Below are 25581 nucleotides of genomic sequence, written 5' to 3'. Positions count from 1 at the left end.
GTCTAATGACAAATTTTGGTCTTCCCTAATCACCATACAGGAAACTATGCTATGCATTTCTATATGTAGTACTTTTACACCTTTACTGTTTTCTCCTCCAAACCTTAATATAGCCCATGACCCACAATTATTTACTTCATTTTTTTATTTTGGATGTATTCTTGAAATCATCTCAGATCCTCCTTTAGATGACTCATGAAGACATACCCAAAACATAATGAGATCATGATTTAAACACTTAGGTGGTAAAACTTATAGCTGCTTCTCTTAAGCTTAAAAAGTGACATAGTTTTATCTTTACTGTGAGTTAAAAATCCAAGATTCAGAAGTACTTTACTAAAGGCCACAAAGCTAACAACAAATGTGATTTAAAAACTGTTACATAGGATCTTTCTGTACATCTTCTATCATCTAGCAATTTTCCTCACAGTGACACCTCACATTTATTAAATAACACATTTATTAAAAACATTTAATAAATCCAAATCAATGCTAACCATTTTGTAGGAAAATTACCTCATTTAATCTTCACTGCCACCCTTTTAGTGGCCTCTGCTCTTATTTACATATTCAGATGACAGTCCTGTGATTAAAAGGTTTTAAGTAACTTTCCAAATTCCTACTGTTAGAAATTGGTGGACCCAGGATTTGAAATCAGGATCTGTCTGAAATAAGGGCCCCAGTCCTGCACCATTGCATCAAAATTCCCCTATTTCTGCCTTAATGTATTGCTTTTTACCAGTGGCTGAAGCCCAGTGTCTCCGTGCATGATCAGACCCCGGGTGAAATGCTTTTGGAGTTTGTGAGGCCTCATGAACCAGTCGAGGCAAGTTTGTTGATTTGAAAGGAAAGCTTTCACTTCTCCTTCTAAAAAACATGTACTAATTTACACACTGAAAAGCAAAAGCAGTTCAGGAATTGGGTGTTGCAGTCCCCAGGGTAAAATAAAAACTACAATAGAACGTGAAGAAGCGATGTCATGGAAATAATGAAGGCTTTTTGGCACGGTTTTCCAGCAAAGAGGAAATTATTCATGAGAGAGAAAGGAGGCGGCGGAAGAGGCCAGATTCCAGCCTTGGAAAGCACGAGTCGCTGGAAATGACCTACAGGGATGGGCCGGTTAAGTGCGGGAGATCCTGGGTTGGAATCGTGGAAGAAAACTGCACACAACTTCTAGGATACAGTAACTATGTTTCTATCCAATTATTTTTCCACAACTAGGCCCCTTCCTGCTCATAATATTTTACTTGACTCATTAATCAAGAAAGAAAGACTCCCCACACCCCAACATGGAAATAACGGTCTTACTAGGGAGACATTCAATCTCCAGGAAAGGAATTGTCTGTTTTATTTACATTTTCCATAAAAAATTGATTTATCTGACGGCTATTTTTGCCACAGCACAGCTTAGCTTATAAACGCATAAGAAGTCATTAAAGTCTTATTATTTCCAACCTCTTCCTGTGGGATGTCTTCTCTCACTGGCAGCCTGCAGGAATGATGCCATCCTGGGTGCCCTCTGTACTTTCTTTGTCTGTCTCTGCAGCCCTCTCGGGGGACCTGTCACTGCCTTGGGAGGGTGCCCAGACCTCACATCAGATCCACTCTTCTCTTTGATCCGTTACACCTCCACAGTGCCACAGGCAACAGGCCACCTCACTGCAACCGCACCTCATGCCTACAGCAAGTGGTCAGTGAAAAGGAATCAGTGGAGCGCACCGTCTCCCTGAGTCGGCCAGTCACATGGAGATTAAAGGGGAGTTAGACATCGGTCCTTATCAAACTGGAAAGTGGTTTGACAAAAACAGACTGTTACTTATTTGGAAAAGATTTTAAATTGAAGAAACTAAGTTGGTGGCCACTGAATGAAGGAAACAGGGTTCGCCTGAAAAATGACAGAATTGGTAAAGCCACCCAGGAAGAGAAATGGGCCATTTTGTGAGGCGAGAGTTCTAGTGTGGGGTAGATTGATGTGTCATACATTTTAATGTAAGATCAGGTTATAGACGATGTGGGAGCAAGCAGGGAGATGGAGAGAGAGAGAGAGAGAAGAGAGAGCAGGCCCAAGGAACTCTGAGGGGCCCAGTTACTGAGCAGTTAGCAAAGGGGGATGCTTACTGTGCCATTTTTAGTGCCAGCCAGAATGTTATCAGCCAAACCTATACAGTAGCACCTGTTTACCCATCCAACAAAGTGAGGGTGCCAGCACCCCTGTAGACTGGGCCACCACCATTGTGCTCACCTTCCTACCTTCCGACCTTCTGACAGGCCAATTCCTGTGAGGACACCCAGTTGCTAATATGTCTCACCTATCTACCTGCTACAGGTCAGTCCTGCGTGAGTGGAGAAGCCAGGGTAGCTGTAGAAACAGTGTCAATAGTCCAAACAAACTATGAGTTAGGTGTGCAGAAAGCAGGGCAAGCATTTACCACCAGTATCAGCAAATTAAGACAGGGGTTCAAAAAGCCCAGGCCCGTAGACTGCTCTGTTCCCTAAAGAGCTGTTTGCTGAACTTGATGACTACCCACACTCCCTTCCCTTCATTCTGCGTAAGAACCGTCTAAAGATCCTATTAAAATGAGCATTCTGATCCTGTGGGTCTAGGCCTAGGCCTGAGAGTCTGCATTTCTAACAAGCGGTCAGTTGTGCTGGCCCAGACACCACACTATGAAACACAGTGAGGTACCACAGTATGGCAGCATCTTGCTCACCTGTGTCCATGACCCTAAGCAAGCATTTGCTTAGCTGAACTGAATTGCAATGGGGCAGCAGTCTTTGCTCAGTGATCTGTCACTTCACTCATGCAGCTGCACATGTGCACACAGAACGTGGAGAAGAGGCTGGGCACAGGCTGGACAGATGAATCAGACACAATCTACATTCCATAAGGACGGCCAATGCCTCAACGACTTGGCTCTGATTCCCAGCTTATACCTACATTTTTGGCAATTCTGTGAGTAGCTAGGTAGGCCTGCTCCTGGCCCTTCTACTTCCATGGCTTAGCTTTTATCATCCATTTGATATAATTGAGAAAGAAGGCTTAAAACTCTGGTCTTCCCGAAAAAGCACCTTCTGGTAGTAAGACAGGGAATGTGTTCCAGTCTTGCACTGTATGTTTAAACCAAACAGACCAGTCTTTACACCATGCTGGAAGGTTGGCAGTCAATAAAAGCTGGACCTAGGAACTCCTTTGGAGACTTTTCACCCTATTTACACCTATTCTTGCCATAGAGGCAAAGAAGAGTGTCATGGAACTCTGTTTAAGGGGTGGAAAGCACTTTTTACAAGAGATGATGCCTGGAGTAAGCTCTGAAGAATAAACAGGAATTAGCGCAGGGGTGGGGAGTGGCAGGATTGTTCCCAGCTGACAGAAGAGCAGATACATAAGGGAACTGGGGATCTGCAAGTAACTCAGTGTGGCCAGAGTATAGATTATGGCATAGGAAGGAGGGCAGGACATGAGACTGAGAAGTAAACAAAGGCTAAAACATGAGCTTCCTAAGGAAGCATAAATAGCCCTTTGGAATGCCCTAATTTTCTTTTTTTCTGTGTCATTTGATAAGCACGTTTAACTTTTTCTTTTTTATTAAAGTATCATTGATATGCAACCTTAAGAAGGTTTCACATGAGCAACACTGCGGTTTCAACACTTACCCATATTATCAAGTCCCCCCCACCCCACCCCCACTGTAGTCACCATCCATCAGTGTAGTAAGAGGCCACAGAGTCACTACTTGTCTTCTCTGTGCTGTACTGCCTTCCCTGTGACCTGTTATATGTGCTACTTTTAATGCCCCTCAATTCCCTTCTCCCTCCCGCCATACCCACCCTTCCCTACCCCTTCCTTTTGGTAACTGCTAGTCCCTTCTTGGGTTTTGTGAGTCTGCTGATGTTGTGTTCCTTCAGTTTTGCTTCATTGTTACATTCCACAAATGAGGGAAATCATTTGGTACTTGTCTCTCTCTGTCTGGCTTATTTCACTGAGCATAATACCCTCTAGCTCCATCCATGTTGTTGCAAATGGTAGGATTTATTTTCTTCTTATGGCTGAATAAATATTCAATTGTGTATATGTACCACATCTTCTTTATCCATTCATCTACTGATGGACACTTAGGTTGCTTCCATGTTTTGGCTATGGTAAATAGTGCTGCCATAAACATAGGAGTGCATATGTCTTTTTGAATCTGTGATCTTGTTTTCTTTGGGTAAGTTTCTAGGAGTGGAATTCCTGGGTCAAATGGTTGGAATGCCCTAATTTTCAAGGTAGCACCTGGCCTTTGAGGTCTGGTGACGTTTCTTTTCTAAGAGATTGCCCATGAGCCCATTCCCCACCATTGGGTCTCCGACAGTCTTCCTGGTTAGTCACCATGAGATGCCAGGCAAGGCTCCCTTGAACGCTCCCCCACCTATAGTTTGCATAACTTCCTTCCACAGCAGCACAGAAAATAGACACAATTACAAACTGATATTTTTATGTCAGGAAAATGGAATTTGGAGATTGAAGGTTTTAAGGCTAGAGAACATCTCACACTTTATGAACTACACCTGACTTTTAATGCTGAGCTGATATTGGAGTTGGATTTATCATATATATGAGAAACACACACATAATATATACACACATATATTCCTGACTACATAGTCCAAGGACTTTTACTTAGTGTTGTTGTGGATTTTATGTTCTTGCTTTTTTCCCCTTAACATAGTCTGAGTGTAATTTGAAAGAGTCGCAACATGGATGGTAGCCTGATAATAGAGAACGAGACCTGAGTAACAAGAATTTCAACACGAGAAAATCATGTGGCTTATTTTATTCGTATTTATTCAACGAAAATAAGACAATCTCTTGCTATTTACATTAACCCTTTAGTAACAGCTGTGGAGCATCTGTGAAATCAGTATAATAAATCTTGCATGTGCATTTGAAAAAATGTTATATATAACATTTGTTTTCATTCATGGGCACGGTGCATTATTTCATCATGATGTATTCTTTGCAGTATTATTTTAGAAATCTGTTACACACAGATCACCAGAAAACCTCTTGTCCTGTCATCTTTGGGATAATGAACACTGTCCATGTGTGTAAATCTGTCAGGCTTTGCCTTCCAAGAGTGACAGTTACTAATTTACAAATCAAAGAACTCATTCTTACCTTTTTTAATCAATGACTGTTTTACCGCAGAAACACAGGAAGGGTCATTAGCTTGAACTATATAAAACAGCTCATCAAAGAGCCCATCAGCAGGGAGCAATTTGATCTTTCTTGCTTTATTAAAAAGGGTGTTTTTCATCAAGAAATTCCAAGATATATTCAGTTTTTGGAAGAACACTGATACAACAGTCTTGTATCAAATTCACATCGAAAATTCACATTGTAAATAGGGGCATCAAAGTTAATCTAACAATAAATCATTTTGTATTGTTATGCATGGAACTCCTATCACTTCCGTCCTGGGTAACGTTTAAACAGAGCTCTTGTTGGTCTACACAAGAATGTTCTTCAGCAAGATATCAAAATAGACTTGGTTTTTGTTCCTTGGATGGGTTCTCAAGAAGCAGAAAGGATGGATGTAAGATGTCCCCTTGAAAATAGCAGGGGTGGCTGCCTGATAGATGCCCGATTCTGTGGGACAGCGTCACAAGCCCTTCACACTGTCACATGGATCTCTAGGTAATAAAAAAATGCCTCGGCGGCAGTTATCAATGATCATGGACAGCTGAGATTTCAGCATCTGCTTCTGAAACACTTCAGGCCAGAATGCTCACTCCTGAAGGAGGCAGGTGAGGGACAGACAGACGGCCATTTGATGCTCCCAGAGAATTCAGAAAGCTGGAGGGATCAGATAAAGTAGATAGCAATGCCAGACACTGGAAATGTGGGTTTTGGATTAAATCTAAACAGAATACAATTGACAGCATTCCAGGAAAATTATTTTTGAATGGTCTGTTTATCCAGTATTACTAGTGGAAATTAAATGTGCATAAAAAATAGAACAAACACTCAACTCAGAGGTTGTTTTTGTTTAAAAAGATAGCAAACTTCCAACCTTAAGATAATTTTATTCAGGTGTATTTTGTATTATTAATATTATTATTAGCACCAAATTAAATAATTTAGAATGTATTAAGCTTCAACTATTATACTAATTTAAACTCAGTGGTGGGGGGGGAATCATGACTTCTGCAAAATAGAAACTTTGTAAGTTTAAAAAAAAAATCTGCTTATTTGTCTTTAGTATTTTTTCCCATGTTTAAAAACACTTTTTTTTCTTTTCTTTTTTGGTAGGAGAAAGTGGAATCATATATCTATGAGACCCAATTTTTGCTCAGGAAGAATCTGCCTTCCTGTCTTCATTCATTTACATCTAAAAGGAAATGCAGAATGATTGCTGAATCCCTCTGCTGAATCTGCACATTTGAGAAGGTGGTTGTAATGCTGATTGCAAGGTATTTTTATTAGGCTGGAAATACTCAGAACTTTAAGACAGGATTGTGGAGTGAAGTGGGGCATGGCTGGAATCTTGCTTCTAACTCCTTAGGGCTTTCATTCTCTTTTTCTTCTGTCTCACATTAACATTTTGCAGCTCTCCCTGAAATTGTCTAATTTACAATATTTTGAAAACTTCAAAGTTGATAGAATGGAATGAGAATGAGGTATTTGCAAGTAGCTGGATGATACGGAATTATTTTATCTAAGAACGTTCACTCTTTTAAGTGATGGAAAAATGAAAACTCAGGGCACTTAATAGACTGTTTGCACATTGGTGATACTAGCCACAAACACCTCTCCCTTTATAGGTCACCCTGGGGAAGGGTCTTCTGGAAAAAGGATTAGATGGCCTACGTGACCCCAGAGAGGACTGGGATCAATGAATGCGTGCTAAGTGGAGAAAAGTTTGGTCTAGATTCAAAGAGTCACTTTCTGTTAATAACATCTGAGCAGGAACGGCAGGGGATATTTTGAAGTTAGTGATCTTGGCACCACTGGAGGTGGGCAAGGGGAAGCTTAGTAACTCTTAGCAGGGCCATTTCTAAAGAGAATTCAAGCCTTGAAGGTGTCACTAGCTTAGGGGGCCTTTAGGTTCCTTCTGCAACTGAAGTCATGATCTGCGGGTTTGCTTTCCTGGCCTCTTTCCTTTCCAGTTTCTGTTCTACTTTCCAGGAGAGCAGACAGGTTCTCACCGGAAACTTAATTCAGGCTGCACAGAAGGGCATGTCTTGCTTTTCAGCTTCTCACCACTCTGGAACCTGAGGATCCAAACACATCCCTGATGCTTGTGCATGAGGGCTCCGGGGACAGGAAGGACCCTTGAAAGGCTTCCCCGATTCTGGGCAGGCGTGAGGATTGTGTGGACGGGTAACGGACTGGAGTGGCAGGCAGCTGGCCACACGGCCTCTGGAGGCCTCCCTGGGGTTCCGTCCTGTCCCTGTGGCTGTGCCATGTTGCTGCAGGAGAGTACAGACCCAGGGGCAAGCCTTTCACACTCTTTCCCCAGGGGAGAGCGACTGCGGGAAGGGTTCCCCACGACTGCCTCTGAGTTCCGGGAGGAAGCCAAACTGGTTCATGCTTTTCAGAAATAGGATTTTTTAAAATCTCTTCCTTCTGATCTCTGTTCACCTCTTTCATCACCCCTCAAGTGCTTTAATTTTTTCACCATCTCTAGTTCTTTCCTGGTTCCAAAAGAACCTTCACTTATATAATGGTTTAACCTCATGTCAGAAAACAAAATACAAGGCATGTCCAGGCCTTCTTTTATTTCAAGAAAGCACAAAAATAGATGGCAGATCATTATGGCTCTGGCCGCCATTACAGAGGGTTGGATAGATTGTGTTCCAGAAATGACTGCAGATGCTGCCAAGCCGGTGAGCGGCGGCTCAGTGCAGTGACAAAGGCATGTGTGTGCAGCTGAGACCTTAACTCTGGCCCGGCCTCACCCAGCCAGGCAGCTCTGGGAGCTTCGGTGGGCTCGCCTCTCACGGAGCTTCAGTTTCCCCGCCTGCCCCAGGTGCACAGGACTAGGAAATAAGCTGAACCCCTGGACCCAGGTACCATGTTATCTTGACATGAAAGCTCTTTCCAGGGCTTCTGATGGCAAAGAGCATTTATGCTGTCACGATCTCTCCCAGTGTGGGGAGAGACTGATATGCCCCCAAATTTATAAGACTGCCAGATCGGTAATTCCCTCTAAATACTATGGTTGACATCTTCTGCCTGTTTGGGGTTTTGACGATTTCTCCCAAATCACTAGTACAGGAAATTTAATATTCGCAGATTCTTTCTGGTTCCTGCCTGGGCTCATGTGATTTTTTGTTATCCAGCGTTTACTGTAACAACATGACAGCGAATGCCAGTGTGTTGTGAAATACACAGAGAGAGGGAGCAAAAACATGTTTGATGAACACCGGTGAATCCATTTCATTTTATTTTACTTTTTGAGCCAGAAAATGATTTCCTGTGAACACTTGCCTCATCTGCATCTATGGTCCACCTCAGATCCTTGTTTCGGAGAAAAAAACATAACCCTTCCACTGTGATTCCTGGCTGATGTTTCCCATCAGCTAGCTCGGCTCCCATTCTGTGGTCACACCGGAAATGAAGTCAGTGCACAGAGAGAGAACAATATCTGGATGTACTGGAAAAAGTAAAGGCAAAACCCACTTCATAAGCTCAGTGCCACCCCCACTTAGTGACACCGCAGCAGGAAAATGACTTAACCTTCCTAAGATAGCGTCTTTGGCTCTAGCAGGGGAATGTGAATACTCCCTCCAGATTGTTCTAGCCATCAGAAGCCACGCACAAGCGGCATGGTAGGTCAAACAGAACGTGATTACAGTACAGGAGAATCAGGACACTCCAGAACAGCCTGGAGTACTTTGCACACAAATTTGATATTCAGTATCTACCTGATGAGCTTGCAAACATGACAAAAAGCTCTTGAGTTGAAGGAGCCAAAGAGAAAATCTATGGTGGGGAATTTCGGATTCCAGTCATAGATTGTGCCCTGTCTGTGGACACCAGCTTTCTAGTCCAGGATGTGCAAGGTAGGTGAGGTATTTTGCCTTCTGAGTCTGGTGGGCTCAAGGGTTAGGGTAAGGGACTGGATGCACACCAGATGAAGTTACTGGAAGCTTTGAGGCCAATCAGGGTTTCTGCTGCCACCCTGACAGAGGCTAACAGTCAAGCAGCTGAGTCCCACCGAGGCAGTGGAAAATTCCAAGGGTTTGGGGCTGGGAGGATGTGGGGAGCCCTGGGTGTGGTTGTACATCCTGGAGCAGGGGCAGAGAGACTCTCAGTGGGAACATCAGGACATGCAGGACAGTCCTGGTCCGTGTGGCCCCACACTAACAAGGCGGCCCAGGAAAGGCCTCATGTCCAGGGAATATAGCGCAGGGTAGAGGAATCCGTCCATACAGTCAAGCGGCCATCTGTCAGGGCATGATACCCACGGATGAACAAACTACTGAGAACATTCACAAACTCAAGACCAATTTTGTTATTTTTGCCGTTGTTGGTTTTCTTTAGGGCAGATAAGTCTTATATTTCAAACTGTCCCTGGAGATACAAACCTTCCCTGGAAATAATCACACATTACACTCTACGTTTTTCTTTTGCAGGGAAAAAAAAACACCAGGAGAGTCGAATCAAACTGTGCAGTTTGTATATTAAAAACGCCTGGACGTTCAGATCCTGCCAAGTGCCTGTCTATCCCACAACCACTGCGACTGGGGCTCTCCCACTAATCTGCTCTGAGGCAGGGGACTGGCCTCTGAGTTCTCTTCCTCATCCCTTAAAAAGCAAAATACAAATGATATGTGAGAAATTCTCTTAGTTAGCATACTTCTGGCTTCTCTGTGGCTTCCACGGTTACCCGGCGCTCTATTTCTCTTCCGAGCTGCACGTATGCCCTTGACGATTAAAAGCACACAAATGTACCTGCATTCAGTGGTTTTGATATTTTAAAGGTGAGTGAGGCTCATCAAGTAGAAAGTTTGACCGAACGGATGACGTATTATTAAACCAAGTCCCAATCCTGCCTTTCCATCAAGCTCCCTGAACGGAAGTTTCCTTTAACTCAGAAACGCTGGGACTCTCTGGGCTGAAGGAAAGACAAACACAACATTGCCATATCCTTGGGAAAATGTCACTGAAATGGGTCAGCCTTTCTATTCCAGAGCTGTTCTCATCTGAAAACATTAAAGAACGCTAAAAATAAGTACATGGTGTGCTCTCAGCTACTCAAGCCAAGCCAGTACGTCTTTGAGAAGGGCTTTGGGTATTAACAATCGGCCTTCTATGACTTTCCCAGGGAGTAAAGTGGGCAGTTCAGAAGGCTTTGCGTCACTCACTATTCCAGGTCCCATTTTCAACAAGGCAGGAATGATTTGGACAATACTAATCTCTTGGGGGCTGGCGGGGGGAGAGTAGGAGCAGATAGTCTGGGCAGGACCTACCAACTTTTACGTATAGCAGGCGCAGAATCAACCTGGCTGGGGAATATTCTCCAAACCTGTGCTCCAGTTCTGAACACTGGGTTTCCACACTTGACCTAGAAAAATAAATGCATTACAACATCATCTTTATTTCTGTTCCCCAGTTTTTTTCCCCCCGTTTGTTTCCATATTAAGATATCCTACACAGTCCCCTGGCCTCCATAGATTTCAGAACAGAAGCACTTCTGAGTTGCCCCGGAGAGGGAACAGTGGCTCTGGAAGGGGGTGAACTTTGTGGTGATTCCCGTTTTGCTCCTAATGAGTTGTGTTAATGATGCTATATTGCATTTTCCTCTCGCCTGTTTCTCCAACTACACAAAGTAGAAATGACAGATGACTTACAAGTTTGCTGTGAGAATTAGGGCTGCTGACCCCAATCCACAGCACAGCATTGTGGCCGTGCAAGTACTCTTGGATTGCGACCTGTGAATATTGTCACTGTGGCCCCTGCTCTTGTGCTTGCTCTTCGTGGTTCAGTACTCTCTCATTAAACATGCTGGATCCCAGGCTGGGGAGGATCTTGTGCCTGATAGCGCTCTGGACTTCTGAAGATCACTCCTAAACTTGGAGTTCCTACACCTGAACCTGAGTTTACTGTCTTAGCTTTTTATGTTTTACGTACCACAGTGCTGGCCAGAAAGCACCTTACTCAGGGCCCAGCCCAAATGCCTACCTCTGGGTGAACATGCCTTACTGCGTATGCTACAATTACTCGTGTGTCTGTCTTCTCTAAACACAGAGCTCCCAGAGGACAGTAAGCAGGGTCTGCTTCATGTCTTGGGCCTCAGGCCTCTCACAGGTGAGGCATGTTATTAGATGTTCTCAGGTGCGTGTGCTGAATCCTTTGGGACACTCTTTATCTTGGCTGCTGCCACTTTCTCCGTGGCTTTAGCTGGATTTGGTTTCCTGTCTTCCCTGCACCTTATCCCTGTGGAGGGTGGGGCCCCAGGGGGGCAGCCTTTCTGGTCTGAGGCACTGATCTGCTCTGAGGCAGGGGACTGGCCTCTGAGTTCTCTTCCTCATCCCTTAAAAAGCAAAATACAAATGATACGTGAGAAATTCTCTTAGTTAGCATACTTCTGGCTTCTCTGTGGCTTCCACGGTTACCCGGCGCTCTATTTCTCTTCCTAGCTGCACGTATGCCCTTGACGACTGATGACTTCCCTGCTAGCAGAGAGACTTTCTTCCTAGGGGTCAGTGAACAATTCAGGTGTATCACTTGTGGGACACAATGAAACTTGCCTGAAAAAGCTTGTACTGACTGCCACAATCACAAAAACTTACATAGTAAAGCACTTGGGAAGGAAGAACTTAGGAAGGAGGGTGAACAACAGGCTAGAAGGCAGAGAGGAAGGAAGGAAGGAAGACAGGAAATTATTAAGAATCTACTTTGTGATCAGCCCTGGGACAGACACTTTTACAAAACCCCAGAGGGATATTTTTTCGTTTCTGTTTTAATATTGAAAAGATGATGAATCAGATAGGAGAAATAACTCCCCAAATCATATAGGTAGTAAGAGGTAGTCAGAGGTAGTCAGAGTTCCAAAGGTATAAAACGAATAATAACAAGAAAAAAAAAACAACCATCAGTGAAATCAAAAGCAGCCAAACCTTGTGTTTCCAAACTCACCCATTCTGTACATTTCAACTCTGGGAAAAGCCTTGGTTAAGTTTTGTAAGGGATGCTATTAAAGGTCACTTACAGACCTGGCTGAAGCCCAGGTAAGGGAGATCTGGCAAAGGTACTTTCCCAAGTAGGGCTCCGACTTTGGATAATGCCCCGAAGTTCCATCTTCTCCCATTCTTTTGATGTCTTAAGACTTCTCTGCCTCCAGGAGGGGTATAACCTGTTCGCTCCCTGCTCAAATCATCAAATCATTGGGAACTCACTCTCCCCTTCACTCTGCCTGCACCGGCACAGGGCTTACATTTTTAAATGACAGCAGAAATCCATAGAAATGGACCCCTTTTCATATTGGGAAGTCAAAAAAAAAAAAGGCCTTACTGCCTCTTCAGCAAACAAAATGTGAAATGAATACAAATTAAGAACTACTGTGATCCTTTAATTACTAAACTTGCCAAGGTAACAATTTTCATGCATGTTGGTCACTGTTTTTGAAGCAATAGCTAGTCTCTGACTGTAAACAGAATGCAAACAGCCACGAGTGTCCTCTAGATACGGCGAGGGCATAACAGTGACTAGGTCCTAGGTCAGCAACTGTGCATGAACGAGCCCCAAGATTCAGGGTTCCTTGCCTTCCATGTGCAATTTCCCTGGCCTGGTCAATCTCACTAGTTCTTCTCAGATGGTAATTCAGTGTACCTGCCTTCATTCAGAAAATATTAGCCAGAGGAACACAGTAACTTCACCTCATTTTGTTTTGCAATCATCTGTTTTCTGAAAGATCACAGATTCTCCAAATCACCAGAGAACAACAGGCAAGCCCTGTGCACACAAACTGGTCCATAAAAATTGGAAATTTGGTGTGCTGGTAAATGTTTAACATCTGGCTCTCTGAAAAAATATATTTGATTTTGCTGATAGAAAGGATATCTAGTATACAACTTATAAATCATAATAAAAATATATAATACTTATACTTCTTACTGTAAGTTGCATATGAGCAATTGCTTCTCAGAGAACACTTTTCTTGACTTTTGTCAGTCTTGTATCCATAGACGAAATATGGTTTCAGTTGACAGAGAAGTACAGCGCCAACATGAATGTTAGTTGATATTTTAATTTATCTTAACAAGTAAATCAAAGGGGAACAACAAAGACGCATGTCTGAGCTTCACTCAATCGTCAGGATGTGAGCAACTTCTTCACTGAATTGGATAATTGCTTTCAAATGCTGGAAGGATATTTACTCACTGTACTCACCATGTTTATTCACAGCATTTTCAACTATAGGCCTCACACTCATGTAAGTTTAATCTGCCTCACCTTTCTCCATAATTTTAATTTAGATAATCAACAAAACAATAAATCAAAACTTGTAGTACTTGCCGGACTGCGTGGTGTAAATAAGCACTCCAGGCTGATTTCAGTCTACCCATGTGACATCACTGAGCCCAGAATTGGGGAAAGATTATCAATATCACAACATTATATAGTATTTCTAATGCATAGTTACAATAGATGTAAATAGCCTCAAGAGTATAATGAAAGGTAAGGGCAAAATGTAGTATAATAATTGTAAAGTAATGTTTGAGTATTTACTACCTGTGTTTTTAATATCATTTTATTATAAATTTATAAAATTCCACATTTAAAAATTACTATCTTTAGCCATCAAACTGAAAAACCCCTGAATATCTAACAACTGGTTCTTGCAAGATGGTATAAGTCAGCTCCAGCATACCACTGTATTTGGGGCTGAGAGGAAAATATAATTGATAATTTAGCATATTTCAAAGCATTGATTTCAAACTGGACCCTGTTTTCTAACTCCAGTTTTTTGTTTAATTTTAAGCACGAATTCTGTCACAGAGATTAAAGCTACTCACTCCTCACCCAAACTTGCTAGGAATACTGGGTTACTTGAAACTGACACATGTGGAAATGCAAATAATATGCAAATACAAAAACTCAGGGCTGCAAAGATGAGATCAAAGAAGTAGGAGTATTGAGCAATTCACTCAAGCAAACACCTAATACATATTTTCCTTCCTCAAACTAATGTTTTCCAGACTGTACTAATTAGATTCTGGGAAGAAACTATTAGGATCAGTGAATTTAGGGTATGGATAAGGTTTGTTTGTTTTAATTTTCCCACTGGTACATTCTAAAATTGTCTCTAAAGATACATTTTTTTACACTTCTGTGTAGCGAAATAACAATACATTTTACTATAAATATTTGGTTTTTAAATCCCGGGCAGCTTCAGCCTTAGTAATTAAACAAAGGAACAAAGAAAATGCCAAAATTTAAAAAGCACATGAGAAATATTAGAAATTTCATTGAACTGTAATTCAACATGGATCCTAGAAATTTGATTAATTTTAAAAGCCTCTTTCTAGGGGAATTATGAGATTAGTGAAAGAGACAGATATTTTAAAAATCACTAATCTATGTAATGTTGTTCAGAGTATTTCCCACAACCAAGAAGTTCTTCCTTATTTTTTCTTTAAAAGGCTTACCCTTCCACATATATTAAAGGGATAAAAAGGAAGTATTACCAAAACTGTTATCCCATACACTCAACAAATTAGATGAAATAGACAAATGTCTAAAAGAGAAAAAGCACAGTACCAAACGTACTCAACAACTGAATATCTGAATTGCCCTGTATTTATTAGAGAAATGAATTTACAGTGAAAAACATTCCCACAAAATTCCCCCTAGCTGTATATTGTTTCACTGGTGAATTCTGTCAAGCTTTTAAGGAAACATTAATCATAATTCTACCAAAAAATTTTCTAAGAAAAATGAAGAAAAGGATTTCCAACACATTCTAAGAAGCTAGCATCACTCTGATGAGAAAACCAGGCAAAGCCATCACAAGACAAGGTTATGGCAGACCAGCATCTCCAGTAAATACTAAGCAAAATTCTTAACATTTTAGCTAAGTGAATACAACATGTTTGGCATATACCAGGAATGCCAGGTGGCTTTAACATGGGAAAAACAATGCAACTCTATGTCTTAGTCAGTCTGGGCTGCTGTAACAAAAACACCATGGCCGAAGTGGCTTAAGCAACAGAAATTGATTTCTCGTGGTTCTGGAGTGAGGGATGTGCAGGATGGCGGTGCCCGCTGGTCCGGTGTCTGGGGAGAACCCTTTCCTGGTCTGTGGGTTTTCTCCTGTCCTCTGTGGTGCCCTCACCACTTCTGGCTGTGTGCTCACAAGGCGGAGAGCAGACAGAGAGGGTGAGCTCTCCGAGGGATCTTCTATAAGGACACTAGTCCCATTCACAACGGCTTCAGCCCTGCAGTCTGATCACCTCCCAAAGGCCTCACCCCTAACACCATCACACTGAGGATTAAGATTTCCACGTAGGAACTTGAGGGGGACATAAACATTTAGCTCTTAGCACACACCTTATTAACAGACTAAAACAAAAATCATCTCTCAATTGATGCAGAAGCAGCATTTGACAAAATCAAACATCGTTTCTGATAAGAACTCAGTAAAATTGTTAAAATGAAATAAATAAAGCCCAGCACGAATGCGATCTCCAAACAAGTCTTTCTCACCCACAGAAAATAAATTCTATCTCTTGCCTCTGAATTTCTCTAGCATCAATTATTGCTGCTTCTCATTCCTTACTTGTCGAGTTGTGGGTTACATAAATAATTTCAGACAGTCTGCTGCACAGAAAGTATTGCTTGGGGATTCAGGAAATGGGGCTCCGCATGATCTCTACCATGAAATGTGCTTGAACTGGTCACTTAACCTATCTGAAAGGAAGCTTGGATGTGACCCCATTGGATGAATCAGTTCACGAGATCTTTATTGTAAAGTACTGTGCTTGCTGCTTCTCAGCATCAAGTGCTTCTGTGAGACCTCTGGCTTCCTGTTCTTTGCAGCCCCAAGCCCAGGTCTAGCCCGGAGGAGCAAGACTCCCAGCATCTGCAGTGGGGGGACGCTGCGGCGAGGCGCTCCACGGCGGGGCACTGCTGACAGGGAGCTCAGTGTTCTCTGTAATCATCACCGTCAACAGAGACTGTCCCAGATCTGAGCAGTTTAAGCCCTCTGGGCCTTGGCACAATTTGTAACCCAGATTAATTAGTTAATGTTCACAGAGCACTTTGAAGATGGAAAACACTGGGGGAGCGCAAAGCCCATTAATGATGATCTGATATAAATGTGAACTCCAAAGTCAGCAGTTGTAAACTGGTTGCAGATTCCCAGCAGCGTGTGTCTAGGATAGGGAAGCCCTGTGAAAAGTGTCACGAACCTCTCCACCCTGGATGCTTTGTGGCAAAGGGGGGCTGCCAGGACCACGTGGGCAAGTGTGCCTTCTAAGCACCTCGCTAGATGGCCCAGTGATGCTACTTGTTTGCAAGCTGGATCCTTCAATTTTCAGTTAATATATGCTGAGAGCTTGTAGGGTGGAAGCCCTTTTGAAAGACATATCTAGTAGAACTCAGAGTCCCACTCCTGCCATCACAAGACTTGGGGAAATACAGTGCTGGGCCCAAACCCCAGCTCTGCTCATTTTACTGGGGCTTTGGCAAAGTTATGTCATCTGTATAAGGCCCAGGAGTTTCTCATGTTTAAAACAAATAAAAATCAAATGTAATATCAGCCTTTCAGAGTTGTGTCTAAAATATCTAGTAAAAAGTTAATATATCTTGGGTGCTTGAAAATAGCAAGTCTTGTTATTTTGTTACTGAAAAATGTCTAGGATACCAGGAAACCAATACTTTTGTGCTTATACCCATTGATGTGACCTTGAGTTGCACTTGCTAGTGGTACTGCTTTTTTTAGGACCATCTCCCTTCTTGCCTCTTGAGGCTCCCTCCGCCGTGTGCCCCGTCCTCAGTGGTCTTTCTTAGAGGAAGGAAAAAGGAGGTCTGTTCAAGGCTTTCTTGGCCTAGCTGCAGCGCTCAGGGCCCTCAATAGCTCATTGTCCAATGACCTAGTTGGTCCAGGGAATATCTCATTTCTGGAAGAAACTCGATGTCCCTGAGCGCTTTGAACACAGCAGGGACATCAAAGCACAGCTGTCCCCTGGCACAGCCCCTTGGCCCCTGGCAAGACAGTTAAGGGCACATACTTTAAAGGCCTCTGACAGGGTCTCTTCCTGGGCTAGAAGAACGCGGCGAGTCGCCCTCCACCAGGTGGTGCCTGAGAAAGCTCGCAGGCAGCGAGCTGAGGCTGTGACGACACGCTCTTCCCCAGGCTTCCTCCAACCAACCTTGGTGGCCCCACCAGAGCCACAGAGCCCTGCTCCTCCAAGCTCTGCTTAAGAGAGCCAGGGACCCAGTCCTCCATGGGCCGGTCAGGGGAGAGCCCTCCCTTTGAAGATGCAAAGTCTATGAGTCATTCATGCTCATGTGATTCATAAGCCAACTTCAGAGGCCAGGCTCTCTTTAATACTCATTATTCCTTCAGTAGACGGAGGTGGGCCAATAGGTAATTTGCAAATTGCAGGACTTAGTAAGGTGAGACTCTACAGGCAGGGTCATTAATGCATTATTTTTTTAAAGAGGGGTTGAGTCTGTTTAATTTTCCAAATTTTATATACATCTGAGACAATGTCTTTCATTCCTTCCACCCTCAGGGCTCACGAGAGTCAACGTCAGCTGTCCTTCCACCCGTCGCCTGCTTCTGGGGGGCTCTGAGCTGTTGGTTATGTGCACCCGCTGCCGCCAGGCTGCCACGGTCAGTGTGTGTCGGGCAGAGGCCCTCAGTGGGCACTTGCTCAGTGTCAGACTCTGCGTGCACTCTCTGAGTCCTACTAACCATTCAGTGACTTCTTGGTCTGACTTCACGAGCCCCCATGCCTCTCTCCTTGCCCTGATGTTCATCCCCCTGTCCCCCGGCCCTCTTGGCTGTGCTGTACAATGCAGTGCATTATGGACTGAACTGTGCTCCCTGCCCCCCACCCCCCAAAAAAAGGTCTGTTGAAGTCCTACCTCCCAGCACCTCAGGATGGGGCTTTATTTGGACACAGTTGATGTAATTAGTTAACAGGACGTCACGCTGGAGTAGGGTGGACATCTAGTGTAATACGACTGGTGTCCTTATAGGAAAAGTTCATGTGACGATACAGAGACACCGGGAGACCTTGTGAAGGCATGATTGGAGTGATGCTTGTATGGGGCAATGAGTGCCAGAGATTTCCAGAAAGCCACCAGAACCTAGGAAGAGGCAAGGAAGGATCCCCTACGGGTTTCAGAAAGAGCAGGGCTCCATCAGCCCCATGATTTCAGACTGCAAGCCTCCAGAACGGCAAGACAATAATGCATGTTGTTTTAAGTCACCCAGTTTGTTTCTGCAGCCCTGGCATGCAGATACACAGGAGTAAGACGGAAATGCCGGCTTCTAAGGCTGGGCCTGAGGCAAGGGCTTTGTGGGCAATGGAACTGAAAGATCAGGTAGCATTTCAAATGCTCCATCTTTATACACCTCTCCTGATTTAATCATGTTAATAACCTGGCAAAGGGGCTGTTAGTGTGTTGAATTCAGAGACTGAGGCTTAGAGCGTTGAGGAAATACCCCTCCCTCTCCCACAGCTAGCAGGTGGCTGATGAGGGGCTAGGTCCCCATTTTCCTGAACCTTCACTTGGGTGTTTTGTGCGACAGGGTATCTTCCACATAGTCTTGAGCTGGACTAGAGCTTTGTTCACCGGGAAATTCTTTGTCGTTCTTGGTGGCTCTGTGGCCATGGAGTTCAATCACACAACGCCTTTTGGTGAAAGAGGCTTAGGATCAAGCTGATGAGGTTCTGTCCTTCCTTGTCTCTGTAGGAAGAACTTTGTGATCCCAGGAGGGCCATCTTTTCCAGGGTGGTGAGCTGCAGGCGGGCCTCCTCTGACAGAGGCTCCCTGGCCCTGATTCAGCTGACAGAAGGGGACACACCAGCTAGGAGCGATGGCGGAGCGCTGAAAATACACACTAATCTAATCTTGTGGCGGTTCTAGATGAATCTCAGGAATGTGGGAGGCTAGCATGTCAGATAGGCAATTATTGGCCGGATGCAGGATTGCGTAATACCAGGATGACTCCGGCTTCCTGCTTCAGCTCGCATGCGGTGAGCTTGCCAACGAGGGTTTATCTTCCCAAGAGAAACATGCCAATTTTGGGAGGATATGAAGTAACTGTGATTATGGGAAAAAAGACATGCTTAATGTGAAAACAATCAAGGTCTCTTTCAGTCTGTACTCTGATCTTTCTCCTTTTTTATTTTTGGCTCTGTCTCTTTTCTGCCCGTCTGTCTCTTTCTATCTTCCTGTCATTTGGTTTTTCTGAGTTTCTGGGTCCTTCTTATCGTTTGTTTTGCTTCCATTTTAACTTACCTCCTTGCTGTTTGTTCAAACCTTCATATGGATGCAGTGTTTGAGGAGAGGTGCCTCAGGGCATTTCCCAGAAGAGACGCTGATAAGATGCCTCTGTGATGGTTTTGCTTGGGAGGTACCTCGTAGACCAAAGAGTAAATGGAAAGGACTGTACTATTTAATATGCGACAAGCTGGTGGAATCTTTTGGTGACCGAACAGGCAAAGTGCCAGGGGCCTCATTTTTCTCCACAGGACCCCTCCCAGGCCTGCACCTGCACCCACCACGGCTGCTCACAGGCAGAACCACGGAGCCCCGTGGGTGTCCTCGGTGACACCGGCGCCGTGCTCTGCAGAGTGGCCGGTAACCTGCTTTCAGAGAGAAAAACGATTCACTTCAACAAAACAGGACACAGGAGGAACAGAAAGGCCTCACTCATATTTCTGGACTGTTGCTTGCTTGTTCTCTTGTTCCGCGTTTGCTTGTTTCAGGCAAGGGCAGGAAGGTCCAGGGCGGCGGAGTCGCCTGCTGTTACCTAGTGGCTTATCGGAACTGCTGGCGCTAGAAGCCAATGCCCACAACTCCTGGTCCAGTTTTCCACTAACACATGGTGCTTCCTCTCTTCTCGTTAATAAGATGTTTTGTGTGGTTATAACCATGCAATGTGGCAGCTGCAAAGCTTATGGAGTCATAAAACATAAAAGTGTACCAAACCTGAGGCCATTTATATTTGCAGAAAAACCTCTCTGCATTTACTATTCTCTAAGATGATCTGGCACAATAAATAAAATGTCATTTACAAAGACAGAGAGATAAGTAGTAGCACTAAAGACTGGTTAAAATGGAATTAAAATGCTCATGAAAACCTTTTTTGGGACCTTCCAGGGGCCAGTGTTAATTATCTAGAAAATACAGTTGGTTCATTGAAACAAATGGATACAGAGTGATTAACCACTTGTTGGACATTTATTATTTGCTAGGCTCAATAGAAAGCAGAGAAGGAAATTAACTCACCACATCTCACTAGTTTTTTGTGAAGTTGTATTGTCTTATTTTCAGTACGAACATGAAGTTCAGAGCGGTTCAACGACAGACTCCAAGTGGAGTGGTTAGCAAGCTGGTAGGTCGTCGCTGAAACTTTGGTCTGTCTGACTCCCATACCTTTTCCTTCTTCCCACATGCTCTCCATTTTGTGCCAGGAGCTCTCCCCCAGGTACAGATGAAAGCCAGATCTTACTTCATTTTGGTAATGCAACTCTTTCTCCTCTACGCTTTCTATAAACTGCAAGTGCATTTGAGAAACACAGGGTGAATTTGACCTCCCCACGACATGATTAACCTAGATGCCAGGTTTCTTATTAAGAAATCAAAACCATTGCATTCAAATCCCTGATTTTCCCTCCAAATAACACGTATTCTCTCCATTAACCCCTGTGACAACTATCAAATAAAGGCCTAAAATGTGGACAGAATATTTTAAAATATAAGATCTATAAAACAAAGTGTGTCCACCCCATCCCTTAGTATGGGTAACAGTCAACCCTTGCGATAAGGTTATATTTTGTCACTGTGCTCTTAACATTACTTAGATGCATAGATGTCCCCAATATGAAATGGTGGCTGATCACATCTCACTGCGCTTTATCAGTAAAATATTTACATAATAAATATTGTCAACTCCTATCTTACTCCAGATTCTTCCAGCTAGAATCATCCCTTATTGCACAGAGTTCTTGAGACAATTCTGAGCTACAGTAGAAGGAGTTTTAGAAACTCCACTTGGAGGATGGGGTGTGGGGGTGGGGCCTGCTGACTTTCACTGGGCAATTTCTGTACTCAGGTTGAGCCGTGTAGCAGGAAGCTTCAGAGCCGTGCACTGCTACTGACCTCACATCCTCCTCCTCCCCTTCCTGCTCTTTCTACTTTCACTTCGTACAGTATCTTCATCCCCAGCATCACCATGACCGATCTGTACACCAGCCCTGTGATGGTCTTCATTTTCCAGATAAGAGAATTGTGACTCAGAGAATTTAGGTAACTTTCCCAACATCCCCAGCTCAGTAAATGCTCTGGGCAGAATTCAAACCTAGACCTCCTGACTGCAAAGTGTAAAGCTTTCTCATTACAGAAACACTAGGTTGTTTTTACCCTAGCCCCTAGCCATGATCTCCCTTCTAGACTGGTACCCTCCCAGCCCCCCGCCGCAAATCATCCTTTCCACCTGCCTACTGCCGACATCTGCCTACACATCTTTGGTTGACTGGGCACTAGACTCCCCTTGCAGCCCCACTGGGGCTGGCTACTGTGCCCATCAGCTTCCTCACCCTGTCCTGCTTCATGCAGGCAGAGATGCCTGCTTCCATTTCCTTAGAACCCAGTTGTAGCTGAAGTCCCAGAATGCCTTGTGCCCAAACATCTCAGAGCTAACATGTGCTCAGGAACATATGAAAACAATGCTAACTATGCCTTATTTTTACTAAATCCTGGCCTCATGACTCGTCATTTCACTAAGAAGTTATCTTCCTGAGTTGCTTCCCCGGCCAGTGGCCTGCCAGCCCTCACAGGCAGCTGCGGGCACTTGCTAGTGCTTGGGACAGACAGACCATCCCTTCCCTGGTTCCTCTCCTTCCAAACTCCATTCCACCTGCTTCTGTGGTCTGATCTACAACTGCTACTTATCCCTTTGAACTCTGTTCCCACACTTGGACTTGGTCATGTCTCTCTGCCTCTTGCCTCTCGGTGCTAGGAAAGAACTTTCTGCCTTGAAGCTGGGCGTTTTGCTGCTGGGATGGCCTGCCTTGCCCCAGCTCAGCCCCTTCCGAGAGAGGGCTTACTGTGACCGTTTGCCTTTTGGTCACAGAGGAAATAGACAATTGCTTGTGTCTGCCACCAACCAGCAAATACCTCTTAGACCCTCTCCCTCACCCCTGAACCAAATACCTGAAGTTCTGACAAACCACAGCTATCCGACTTCCCAAACCACCATAAAATAAAGCAATCTTCCAAAAAAGGATGGAAGTTCAAAGAAATAGATGGGTCCAGACAAAGTTATGTGTATTTCTCAATTCCCCTTCCTTCATTGGTTTTCAAATAATTCTTTCCACTTGTTTACTCCATATGGAGATGCTTCTAAGGAAGATATAAAAACCTTCTGCGATGTTGCAAAGAAAGGCTGGCTCCTCAAGTCCCAGATCCCCAGTCTATGACTAGTATGGGAAAGCCCAGGGGACAGCGCCTGGGGCTGCAGGAAGTGCCCCTGCTGGGTCTTTGTTCTGGCACCCTATTGCCCAGTTGTCCTGGACACATCTTCCCACGTTTCTGGGTTCTCTCAGCATTCTTATTTACAAAATGAAATAACAGTTACAAGCCCTTCCCAGGATTCCCAATGAAGGGAAAGTCAAATGGTGAACTGCATCTACAACCCTCTGCAGTGCAGACACGGTGTGTGCACCCTGCTGCTGGAAGGAGGGTGGGCAACGGGGAGTTTGTCAGGGGAGGGGAGTGGGGGAAACTCAGCAGACACCTGTGAGCCTGGCGCAGGGGCTGTGGACAGGGCGCTCCGGGGGAGGGGCCCTGACTGCCTCGCTCCTCTGAGTCCTCAGTGGCCATGCCCTCTAGGAGAGGTGAGTCATATGCTTCCCTTCTCCGTGTACTCCACTACTTCCAAGATGTTTACAGAGACTTCAAGCAGTGAACCGAGTTATTAAAAGAGTAGCAATTAGGGTGGCCCATCCCAGCAATTTAAAGTTTCCTGTCTAAGGAAGCCTGTGGGGAAGGGAACTGGCTTCTTGTCTCCTGATGGGGCCTCTTCAGGACTTCCATTTCTGAATGAAGAATCAGAGGCAGGGAAAAAAGTCTGCCTAAGGCCCAAATCCCTGGAGGGGCCACCTGCAGCCCCAGATGGTTCTGCAGTTAGGCGCCCCTCCTCTAAAACGTGCCCCAGCTTCCCTCTTTCCCAGGGGGGGCCTGGCTCAGCTTTTAAAGCCTTTTGGCATCTTTTGCCTGCTTCCAAAAAATACGCTGTGTTGGAAGCTGCCTGGTAAATCACTCGTGGCACATTGGCTGCCATTGGACCCACAGAGAGAGGGTGCCTCGTGATTTACAGCTGCTGTCTGAGAGGGCTTTTCCGAACAGCCAGCTTAGACAAGGAGTCATCTCTGGCAAAATGACCATTTTGTCTAGCTCAAACTGACGCCTAACTGAGGAAGTGGGATTGCTTTGTTCACAACTTGTTGGCCACCTCTCCCTTAAGCCCGCCAGAATTTCCAAGTTCATTTCTTCCATGCAACTGGAGCTCAAGAAATGAGGTCCAGAAAAGTGGTTTGTCAGGAGAGAGGCCGGCTGGAGCCCCTGCTAGGGAAACGAGCACTTTCTCTCTCTGAGCTGAGGTTACACAATGCTGGGCAGGCCCTCTGGTTTGTGGCTGTGGTTTCCCAGAACCCCAAGGGGCCCATCCAGGAAAACGCCCATGTTCCCTCTCCTTATCATTTGCTCCCTCCTCAGGGGATTTCATTTCCTTTATTGTTTCCACAGTTGCTGTTGGAAGTCAGGTGCCCAGGACCCAGCTTGAAAACAGACAGCTTCCAAAATGTTTCACTCTTCACCAGCAGCATGGTCTGGGGGGAGATCCTGAGCCCATGTACACGCAGCTTTTCATTCTAGTTCTAGTTTATTCTAGTGTGACAACTTAACTGACCTCTTTTTGCATCAATTCTCCACCTCCCAAATCAGAATCAGATCTTCTTTGTGGAACTGGTTTTTGGGTTGGACCTAATGTAGCTGGCAGAAAGGAGGTAAACAGGCACATTCAAATAAAAGGTGTATGTCTAATTTTGTTGCTTGTTTCCTTGTTTTTGTTTCTTTTTCCCCCTACAACAGTTTGCAGCCTATCAAGCTTGCTAAAAATTACTTTTCTCAGACTAGATTTGACTGGATACTTTCAGTTACAGAAAACTCATGAGGAAAGAGTTACTGGAGACATTATTAGCAGTAATACTTGGCTACTTACAGGATATAGATCATGAGAATATGTTAGTTTTTTCATGGAGAGAGAACATAGGTTTTCTCTCTGGGTGGAAACTCTCCGTGGCGATGTTTAATGCTGAATGGCAAATACCAGGTCATTTGGAAGAGGAGAGAACTGTTCACTTCAGTTTCTCCACAATGGGGTATTTCCCTCCTAAGGAAACCAGGAACTTACTTTCTTCTGGAAATGTGCTACATTTATTCTGAAATACATAACCCACCTCCCACTCCACATTTCCTTACAATTCCTTGTTTGTGCTAACATGCCAAGAACACAGGCATAAAGTACAGGTTTATGAACAAGAAATGAAGATTGTTCCCCTTTTCTTTATTTGGTGGTTTTGTGATGTGGTTAAGAACTTGCACAAGTGTGCCTCATCTCATGCCTGGATGTACAATCTCATTCCAGAGATTCACTGGGGTTGTTTGTACCTCTTGGTATTATTTAGAAATTTTGCTTCAAAGAAACAGAAGTAGACAAAGCTAGTTATTGCCACTGTATCCCTTCATCTTCTCAGAGAATACCAGACTGAGGCTCCTCTGTCTGTGCTCCACACCCGCACACACACACACACGTAACATGTGTGCACACACCAATTTCTTCCATCTCCCAGGTAAGCCTATATCCCTTGCTTTCCTCTGGGAAGAGTTCTTATACTGTAGCATTTATATACAAACGATATAATCGGAATTCAAGAGATTAGATTTGCTCTGGATTGGAGTACAGGAGACGTGAGTGTATTCTTCAGCTTGTATTGCAAACTGCCTTGCCAGCGTGACCCTGGGAGTTTTTCCTAATTTGTGGGTTTCTGGTTTGCCCATTTAGAAGTTGACACAACCAGCTCAGCTAACTTGTAAGATCTTTTGTGATACTGTTATTTGTTTTACTTGATTCTAGATTTTTACTGCTTCTAGTCCATCTAGAGCTCCACCCAAGAACAAAGAGCAAAGCAAGTCTCAAATTTATGGGGTAAAAAGAGGGGTGGTGAGAACACACTGAGGGAACAAAAAGCAGAAAGACCCCTTTCTGCACCACTGCAAGCCTTGTTTACAGCATGGGTGTGTTAAAAACAATCATTTGTGTTATAAGAAAATGTGAACATTGGCTA

At 44.2% G+C, this 25581-nt stretch overlaps 1 long non-coding RNA gene across 1 annotated transcript; it reads left to right on the top strand.

Annotated features, from left to right (window-relative positions):
• Positions 1-17359: 17359 nt before the first annotated feature.
• On the top strand, positions 17360-24246 carry LOC108391946 (uncharacterized). The gene is made up of 3 exons (XR_001851890.3): positions 17360-17611; positions 17731-17831; positions 23981-24246. It is a non-coding gene; the product is annotated as an uncharacterized lncRNA (long non-coding RNA).
• The last annotated feature ends 1335 nt before the right edge of the window (positions 24247-25581 follow it).

This window comes from Manis javanica, chromosome 1 (genome assembly GCF_040802235.1).
Source record: "Manis javanica isolate MJ-LG chromosome 1, MJ_LKY, whole genome shotgun sequence".
NCBI classification, from domain to species: Eukaryota; Metazoa; Chordata; class Mammalia; order Pholidota; family Manidae; genus Manis; species Manis javanica.
This window is presented reverse-complemented; position numbering and strand designations above follow the sequence as displayed.